Genomic DNA, 9,931 nt, shown 5'->3' on the forward strand with positions numbered 1-9,931 from the left:
AAGAACCTGGGTATGTTCTTGGGTATATTCACTAAAGGGATCCCCTTTCCAATAAAATGTTAAAGGAAATCTATTAACCCAAGATTGTTAAAGCTGAAAAGCCCTCCAGGGGGTGTGAAACCCTCGGATACGTGCAGGAAGCGTCAGGTCTGGGGACTTCGCGGGGCTGTCCTCTGCCGCTCCCCAAGCTCCGCCAGGCCTGCCCCAGAGCTGCCGACCCGGCGGTGCGCGCCACTCTCCTCCCAGCCCCGGGGGCAGAGCCGGACTCGGCCTGGCTGGGCTGCTGCTGCCACTCCTCTCGCGGATGCCGAAAACTCCTGCTTCACTGTCGAGCCCAAAGACACCAAAGTGGGGCAGCTGAGTTGGTACCCAGGTGTCCCGAATCCAAAGCTTCCACTACACAGCCAACACGCGTCTGCCCGGAGTCGGGGTGGAGGGGACACAGCGTGCTCTGGCAGGGTAACTTCAGCTGGCGGGCCGGGGGAGGAGCTCGTAGGGAGCCGACGTCAGGGCTTTGAAGGACGAACGAAGGTTCTCTGAGCCGGGCAAAGCGGAAGAGCCTTGCAGGCAAAAGGAACAGCACGCGAAAGACAACGCAGGTATGTAGCACTCAGGGGGTTAGGGACCGACAAATTGCTCTGGTGGTTGGGACGTGAACCGTGAAGTGTGGAGCTGTGACAGCTGCGGCTGGGGGTGGGGGGGGCGCCAGGTGGTGGGAGGCCTTGAGTGTCGCGCTAAGGAGCTCAAACTGTACTGTCCTGGGGACTTGAACGGGGTGTTTTTTTGTTTTTGACTAAGAAGCCTTTCCAAATGACCCCAATGGAGCTAAAGGACGGGCATCCTCTAGGAAGGAGGCCATAGTCACCCTGAAGCTGGTGGCACTGGAAAAACCTTGGAAGCCCATCTTATCCTTCCAAAACTTAGCCCAGAGAAGTGCTGTGATGCTGGAGTCTCCCGCCTGCTAGTCCACACCTCCTCCCCCTTTCCTGCAACAGCCTGCTCTGGATGTGGCCGGGGGAGCAACTGACATCCCCCCGTCTTTTGAGGCCTGGGACGAGCCAACAGCTAGATGGGCGAGACCACGTCATCTTCTCCAGCTCCTCTGTACCAAGGGACAACACAGGCTCAGAAAAGCAGCCGTGGACCAGTGCGTCTCAGCCCTGAATGCCTTTAATGCCTATGGACCAGGGAAAGTAGGTTAGGGAGCCCTGTAGATCTTCTCTCTCAATTCTTTCTTTCTTTTCTTCTTTCTTTCCTTTCTCTCTCTCCTCTCTCTCTTTCTTTCTCTCTTTCTCTCTCTCTTTTTTTTTTTTTTGACAGTCTCACTTTATCGCCCTTGGTAGAGTGCCCTGGCGTCACAGCAACCTCCAACTCCTGGGCTTAGGCGATTCTCTTGCCTCAGCCTCCTGAGTAGCTGGGACAGGCGCTCGCCACAACGCCCGGCTATTTTTTTGTTGTAGTTTGGCCAGGGCCGGGTTGGAACCGGCCACCCTCAGTGTCTGGGGCTGGCGTCCTACCCATTGAGCACAGGCGCCGCCACATTCTTTCATTTTATAGATGAAAAAAGTGAAACCCAGAAGGGTTAAATGACTCTGTCAGCCACACAGCTAGTGGCCTAGTACCGGGTGGAAATGGGAGCCACGTGCGTGTGCTCTCAGCACTTGCGACTGGGTGGTGTGGGTGCTGGCAGGGTAGCGGGAGGGACACTCACAGACACACAGCTGTTGCACCTGAAGGACTGCAAGCCCCTGAAAGGGGTGCTCATAAGCTCAGATCCAGGACACCAGAGTCCAGGCTGGAGTACCATGGTGTCAGCCCAGCTCACAGCAACCTCAAACTCCTGGGCTCAAGTGATCCTCCTTCCTCGTCCTTCTAAGTGGCTGGGACTACAGGCATCCACCACCTGATAGTTTTGTGGGTTTTTTTTTTCACCTACTTTTAGTAGAGATGGGGTCTCACTTTGCTCAGGCTAGTCTCAAGCTTAGGCAATCCACCCACTTCAGCCTCCCAGAGTGCTGGGATTACAGGGATGAGCCACCACACCCAGCACAGTGCCTGCCTTTTTATCAGAAATTAAAATGCCAGTGTGGTTTTCTTTTTTTCAACAAGACACTGTAGTCATCAGGACTCTTGGCTGTGGGGAGAATCTAACTTGACCCAGCCTAGTCGAGGGGTGGCCATCCAATGGCGGCTTCTAGAGGAGTCCAGCAGTGGAGCCGACCACACGCCTAGGTTTAAGCTGTCTTCCTGGGTTCTGCATCTTTCTGCCCTTGAAGACTGAGGATGAGTCAGGTGAGAAAGTGTTACAATGCGACCTTTGAGGTCCAGAGGCCACCTCAGGTGTTAACACCCATCTGTCATCATATCTTGGTAGCAGGGACCATGTATGGTTTAAAGGTCTCCCAGCAACTACCCCGTTTCCCTGAAAATAAAACTGTCTTATATTAATTTTTGCTCCCAAAGATGCACTAGGTCTTATTTTCAGGGGATGTCTTATTTTTCCATGAAGAAGAATATGGTACACATTTATTGTTAAATGGAAATAAAGGAAATTTATTACCTGTATATGGTATGGTAGTATGGTAGTTGTCAACACAAACCAGACAAACTGTGAATCCTACCTTCAGTCATCATGAGGGCGGCCGAGCATCAGGCAGTGTCACCAGAGACAGACCAGCACTCACCACCTTGCCATGTCCTGTCCACTCTGATCCTCCTGTTCTTCTACACGCATCTGCGAAAGTCTCCTCCTCTCTCTGGCCCCGCGTTCACCGCTCACTCTGACCTCCGCTCCGCCTCCACACAGCAGTGACGTCAGGACTCTGCGTAACGTCACTGGTTGCTAGACGCCAGTCCGGGCGGCCCCAGCAACCAGTTTACGGTAAATTAATTTTCATTCCGAGACAGAGCCTGGGGGGGCCTTATTTTCTGGGGGATGCCTTATATTTCACCCAGAAGGAAACCTGTAAGTAGGTCTTAGTTTCGGAGGATGTTTTATTTTCGGGAAACATGATAGCACAACCCTGGCTCACAGCAGGTACTCAGCGTATGCTGAATAAAGGAACATCAGTTGAATACAGCTCCAGAGTGAATGCTAGGCTAGGGTGTGAGGGTAGCAGTGTCTGGTGCATGGTTGCACTGGAGTTCCCCGTCTCAACTGGGGCCATGTCCTCCTCTAGACCTTGGACTTCCCCACAGGGACTTGAGGGGAGGGGCATGCCTTCCAGAGGGAAGAGAAGGAGGGGGTTAGATGTTTCAACAGCTTTCCCCCACCTCCTCCAGCTGACTCTGGAGGTGTGCTACTCACTGGCCAAGAGTTACTGAAGGCAAGGGCTGCTCAGTAAAGCCTTTGCATTCTTCAATTCACCATCTGGCAGAGGACATTAAAAACTATGTTGTTTTAGGGCGGTGCCTGTGGCTCAAAGGAGTAGGGTGCAGGCCCCATATATCAGAGGTGGCGGGTTCAAACCCAGACCCGGCCAAAAACTGCAAAAAAAAAAAAGTTTTAAAGACAGAATTGGATCTGTGAAGAATAGAGGGATCCAACTTGCACTTTGACTTCATTTTACAGACTTTATTCAGAACTAGAGAGCACTCTATTTGTATTTTTCCACAGGTGGGTCTTGGATCCACAGTGGTTAAGCAAAAACCTTCCCAAATTTCTCAATATAATACAATTGATTTTCTGTTAAGAATATCAAGTGTGTGGGCGGCACCTGTGGCTCAGTCGGTAAGGCGCCAGCCCCATATACGGAGGGTGGTGGGTTCAAACCCGGCCCCAGCCGAACTGAAATAGCCGGGCGTTGTGGCGGGTGCCTGTAGTCCCAGCTACTCGGGAGGCTGAGGCAAGAGAATCGCTTAAGGCCAGGAGTTGGAGGTTGCTGTGAGCCGTGTGATGCCATAGCACTCTACCGAGGGGTATAAAGTGAGACTCTCTCTCTACAAGAAAAAAAAAAAAAAAGAAAGAAAATCAAGTGTGTGTGTGTGTGTGTGTGTATGTACATATGTATTTTTTTTTTTTTTTGAGACAGAGTCTCATTTTCTCACCTCCAGTAGAGTGCTCTAGCACCATAGCTCACAGCAACCTTTAACTTTTGGGCTGAAACGATTCTCTCTTTTTTTAAACTTAATTTAATTTAATTTTTTTTTTTGTAGAGACAGAGTCTCACTTTATGGCCCTCGGTAGAGTGCCGGGGCCTCACACAGCTCACAGCAACCTCCAACTCCTGGGCTTAAGCAATTCTCTTGCCTCAGCCTCCCGAGTAGCTGGGACCACAGGTGCCTGCCACAACGCCCGGCTATTTTTTGGTTGCAGTTTGGCCGGGGCCGGGTTTGAACCCACCACCCTCGGTATATGGGGCTGGCGCCTTACGGACTGAGCCACATGCGCCGCCCTGAAACGATTCTCTTGCCTCAGACTCTCAAGTAGCTGGGACTACAGGCCCCAGCCACAATGCCTGGCTATTTTTAGAGATGGGGGTGGTTCTCTCTCTCTAGCTCAGGCTGGTCTCAAACTCGTGAGCTGAGGAGATCCACCCACCTTGGCCTCCCAAAGTGCTGGGATTACAGATGTGAGCCACCACGCCCAGACAAGAAAATCAAGTATATCATTAAATAACCTTATAAATCCCCCAAACTTGTGTCATAGATGACCTATGGAAGTCAAGTGTGACTTCTTAGATACTGTACCCGAAGTTGATTGAGGACTTTGCCCTGCCATTATTTTCGTCACTTCAAAAGTTTCCAAATAGGGTTTTCAGGATCTTTAATCTCTTAAACACAAGAAAATTGTAAGAAAGTGGTAATTAGGCATTTAAAAACTTCTAGGGAGGCTGGGCACGGTGGTTTACACCTGCAATCCTAGCACTCTGGGAGGCTGAGGCCGGTGGATTGCCTGAGCTCACAAGTTAGAGACCAGCCTGAGCCAAGAGTGAGACCCCACCTCTATTAAAAATGAAAAACTGAGGCAAAAGGATTTCTTGAGCCCAAGAGCTTGAGGTTGTTGTGAGCTATGTCACCACGGCACTCTACCAAGGGTAACAAGTGAAACTTTCTCTCAAAATAAATAAATAATTCTAAGGACTCATTTTGTTATCTTTATTTTAAAAAATAACGAAATACAGAAATTGTGAGGTCTAATCCAGTTGAGTTTTGGAGTCATCCAGGCCTGAGTTACTATTTGAGCAAACAATTTAATCTTTCTAAAAGCTCCCTACCTCCTCCTTCTGCCTACAAAATGGGCATAATAGTAGGGTTGTTGTGAAGGATTTAAGAAAATGTAGATTACAGTGCCTGGGTTACTGTTAGTGTTCAACAAATTGTTCTTGTTATTCTTTCTTTAGATAAACACAAACCCCACCTGAAGTGAATTTTTTTTTCCTTTTTTAAAAAATATTTGAGACGGCCTTGCTCTGTTGCTCTAGCTCAAAAGCAGTCATTATTATTATTATATTTGCAATTTTTGACTGGGGCCGGGTTTGAACCCCCTACCTCCGGTATATGGGGCCGGCGCCCTACTCCTCTGAGCTACAGGCGCCACCCAAAAGCAGTCATGACAGTGGTCACAATGTGTCACGTCAGGCCTGAGGCATTTAAGAACCAGGGTCCCTACCACTTACCACTCTTTTCTGTGAATACAGATTATGTGACTGGAACCCTAAGATGCAAACAACATGGATGTCCATGTCTTGGAGAGTTATCAAGCCTAGTTTGGATTTTGCATGATTGAGAAACAAGCCTTTCTTTGGGGGTTGATTTATTGCCATAGCTCATCTATTCTATTACACATTTCATACACAAAAAACTCATATTTCTTGGAAAAAAACAATTGAACAACAAAACCCCTAACCTTTCATGATATTGTCTGGACTAGGTACTTGGGAAAGTAACATGGAGATAAATTGCTTGACTATTAATTTTAGTAAGTAGTATTACTAAATTTATTAAATCACTTGTGTCTAAGTATTATACAACATTAGTTCTATCAGAAAAAGGTAAAAGACACAGAATAGCAGTTCTAACCTATGCATATTCCTTGTAGAGGCCAGGATCAGGCTTAAACTTTTATTAATAATTTTGTGGTAATGGCAAACTACTTCAGCTATCAATGGTTCCATCATACTTTATTCAACTTATGACCCAGTGAAAGGCCTAGTGCCAAGATGGCTTGTGAAACAGAGGAAAAACAGCTTTCTGAAATGTTTATACCACAAATTCAAACAAGTCACTTTGTTGCCACTTGAGTCAATCTTGCAGAGCTAGCCCACTAAACATAGTAAGTGAAGGAATGCTATTCCTTCTCACTAATGTAGCATTGGGAACTCTCCTAGGGTGATTCTGTATAATTTCCAGATTTTTGGCTCTGAATGTGGTTTATTCTAGAGATGTCAGGAGGAGTTAATTTATACAATGAACCTTCCCACGGAGCGTGAGTCTTGGCTATGCAATTCCCATTAACATTAGCAGGATAACTACCTTCTACATCTGTAACTAGGAAGTCTATTAGCTTTTCCTAAGTCTTCTTCACAGATAAGCCAAGTTACTATTAAATGTTATTACTTTATTGTGTAATTTTTAAAAAATCATCAAAGTATAGAAGAAACATCTTAAATGGCACTTTAGCATAGCCTATTCCCTTAAAGCTTATTTTGATCTCAAAAAAACTACAAAGCACATATACTTTTGGTCAAGTGTATAGATAATTATGTTTGTTATTATGCTATTGATACAAGAAAAAAAAATTCTGCCCATATTGCTTAAAGTTTCTCATCATACCAATTTGATTATTATATAGCTAATTCTGCATCTAGAATAATGCGTGATCTCAAAATGCTGTGGTCATCTTCCAAGCTCAATTAAAAAAATAGTTTTTACTAAAAGCTATGTTTGTATATATTCTGTGCCTCTGGAAAGGACGCTCACAATAATTAAACTTACAGAAACAGTCCTACTGATGAAGTTAAAAATTCATTGTCAATATGAAACCTTAATCGATTGTTACAGTGGTGGCGTTAATACTCAGGGTGCCTTGAACGTAAACAATCTTGAGTAAAGAATGGGCCACTACTACTTCAGTCCGCAGTAGTTATGCACTCCTGGAAAGATGCGCAAACTCCCACAACGGTGCTGCAAGCACTGTAGGGAGAAGGGAGGCATTCACAGAGCCTGCCCTGTGCAGTGACAGGCAGGGCTCACACTGAGCAGTTAGACACAGACACAGCCTACACAGGAATAGTAGCACACCAGGTGGTAGGTGGCTGCTGCCTGGAGTCTACCAACCAACCCTTCCCCACAACTCCCACCACCCCCACACTCACACAATGAACCTGCGATAGGGGCTAGTCAAGCCCATCTCCTCTGTATTGTGGCATTTGTTCCGTTTCATCAGAGCCCAGGCCATTTTTGGTGGAAAAGCTTCTGAATCCCACTCTGTGCTAGAGTCATGCAAGGCAGGGGGGAAAGCCTCAGAGAGATACAGTATTAATAAAGCCATGAAGTGAAGCTAGATCTGACTTCCAAACTCACACTTCCTCCACTTGTCATCCTTCTTCATATTATCTCCTTAAAAAGAAGTTAGGAGGCCAGGCTAGTTGGCTCACGCCTGTAATCCTAGCCCTCTGGAAGGCCAAGGTAGATGGACTGCCTAAGCTTACCAGTTTAAGACCAGTCTGAGCTAGAGTGACACCCCACTCCCTAAAAATAGCTGGGCATTGTGTCGAGCGCCTGTAGTCCCAGCTACCTGGGAGGCTGGGGCAAGAGAATCGCTTAAGCTCAAGAGTTTGAGGTTCCTGTGAGCCATGACACCAGGGCAATCTACCAAGGGTAACAAAGTGAGACTCTGTCTCAAAAGAAAAAGAAATGGATCATATGCTTGAAAGAAAATTTTAAACTTAATTACGTATCAAAATTTAAAATTCAAGTTAGGGCCGGGCACAGTGGCTCACACCTGTAATCCTAGCACTCTGGGAGGCCGAGGTGGGTGGACTATCTGAGCTCACAGGTTTGAGACCAGCCTGAGCCACAGCAAGACCGTGTCTCTACTAAAAATAGAAAAAAACAGTCAGGCATTGCGGTGGGCACCTATAGTCCCAGCTACTTGGGAGGCTGAGGCCAGAGGATCACTTGAGCCCAGAAGTTTAAGGTTACTGGGAGCTATAAGGCCACAGCACTCTACCAAGTGGCGACAAGAGTGAGAATCTGTCTCAATAAAAGAAAGACTAAGAGAGAGAAATTCAGTGGAGTTTCTCCAAAGTTCCAAGGATTCCTTTTGAAGAAGTTGACCTACTAGAGTAAGTTTTAAAATTCGGTTTTATTAGAGACCAACAGGTACCAGTGGTAAGACAGGAGCCTTACCTTCTGTGCTCATGACAGTGGGCCAAGGAGGAGGTAGGTGAGCTGCTTTTCATAAACTAGGTACCGTTTCCCCGAAAATAAGACAGTGTCTTATTTTAAGGTGTGCTCCCAAAGATGCGCTAAGTCTTATCTTTCCTGTAAGTAGGTCTTATTTTTGGAGGATGTCTTATTTTCGGGCAAACAGGGTAGTAGGAATCAGCTCTTTGACAGACTGGTCTTTGACTTAAGAAGGGAAGGAAAAACAGATGTGAACACAAGAAAAAGGCTTGTGACCCAATGTTCATTTTAACTAGAATGAATCTGGGCCACAGGTGTGCTATGACAGTCATCAGTCAAGGCCCGGCTCAGTTCAGATGGCATTCCTGACTGAAGAATTCTTTAAATTTGGTCTTTTAAGGAGACAATCATGCTTGTAGCTATATGGCTCTGTCACCTTTGAAAACTCATGAGGATTTAACTCACACCATGTTTATAATAAACCAAGTTGTAAACATGGCCTCAAAACATAACAGAGCCAAAGACTGCCATGGTGACTTTGAAATTACTTAGCAACGGATACCAATTTCCCATGTGACAGTAAACTTATTCCATTTGGATCAGTTATGTACCTTGGATGTGCTGGGTTGCTGGCAAGTTATTTAAAATCTATACCATTTCTGGCAGTGGGTAGGGCACCATGGGTTCAAATCCAGCCTGAACCAGCTAAAGCAACAATGACAACAGTAACAACAACAAAATAGCCGGGCGTTCTGGCAGGCGCCTGTAGTCCCAGCTACCTGGGAGGCTGAGGCAAGAGAATCGCTTAAGCCCAAGAGTTTGAGGTTGCTGTGAGCTGTGATGCCACGGCACTCTACCCAGGGCAACATAGTGAGACTCTGTCTCAAAAAATAAAATAAAATCTATACCATTTCTTTAGAAAAACTTTAGCAGACATGGGTTTAGAAGCTGATACATGTCCTATGCATCTCTGATTCTCAAATAATTTCCTAAACCCAGGTCAAGGAAGAGATTTCATTTTACGACTTATTTTACTTCTCTGTGTTTTGACACTAGCAAAAGTGTCACTTGTTCATTTGAAAGTAACATGGTGAAGCAGTGGTCAAGGTCTAGCAAAAGTGAACTTCTTATTCAACCTCACATTAAATTTAGATGTCTGCTTCATACCTCACCAAAATTTTAAACAAAATAGGTCATCTTTTAATTCAGAATTTTAAATAAAGTTACTTTATAAACATAGTACTTCATGATTCATAAAGATTAAAACCTCAATAACAAAATGGAAAAACTTATAGCCAGCACCTACAGCACTCAATAATGTTAATATTTCATTACCATCTCAGTATGTTTTATAGAATTTCCACTCTACTTAGGAAAAGGTATAGCCCTTAAGCCACTCCTGATAGCACCAAGTGTTACTTACCCAGGATTAGCATTGATAATGGTTATTAGGCTTAACTTTTAACAGCTTGAAAACACTTTATTCTTGTCTTGGAGTATACTTGAAGAATTTATTCAGCTGATTCTTAAGTAAAAGAGCTAAGAATCTTGAAAGCTCCCTTTGAATATAATTTTCATAGTC

General features: G+C 45.6%; 1 long non-coding RNA gene across 1 annotated transcript; it reads left to right on the forward strand.

The window, feature by feature from the left end:
* Nucleotides 1-3,706, forward strand: LOC128590704 (uncharacterized). Its single transcript, XR_008381318.1, has 3 exons — nucleotides 1-599; nucleotides 2,110-2,292; nucleotides 2,628-3,706. It is a non-coding gene; the product is annotated as an uncharacterized LOC128590704 (long non-coding RNA).
* Nucleotides 3,707-9,931: the final 6,225 nt, after the last annotated feature.

This window comes from Nycticebus coucang, chromosome 7 (genome assembly GCF_027406575.1).
Source record: "Nycticebus coucang isolate mNycCou1 chromosome 7, mNycCou1.pri, whole genome shotgun sequence".
Classification (NCBI taxonomy): Eukaryota; Metazoa; Chordata; class Mammalia; order Primates; family Lorisidae; genus Nycticebus; species Nycticebus coucang.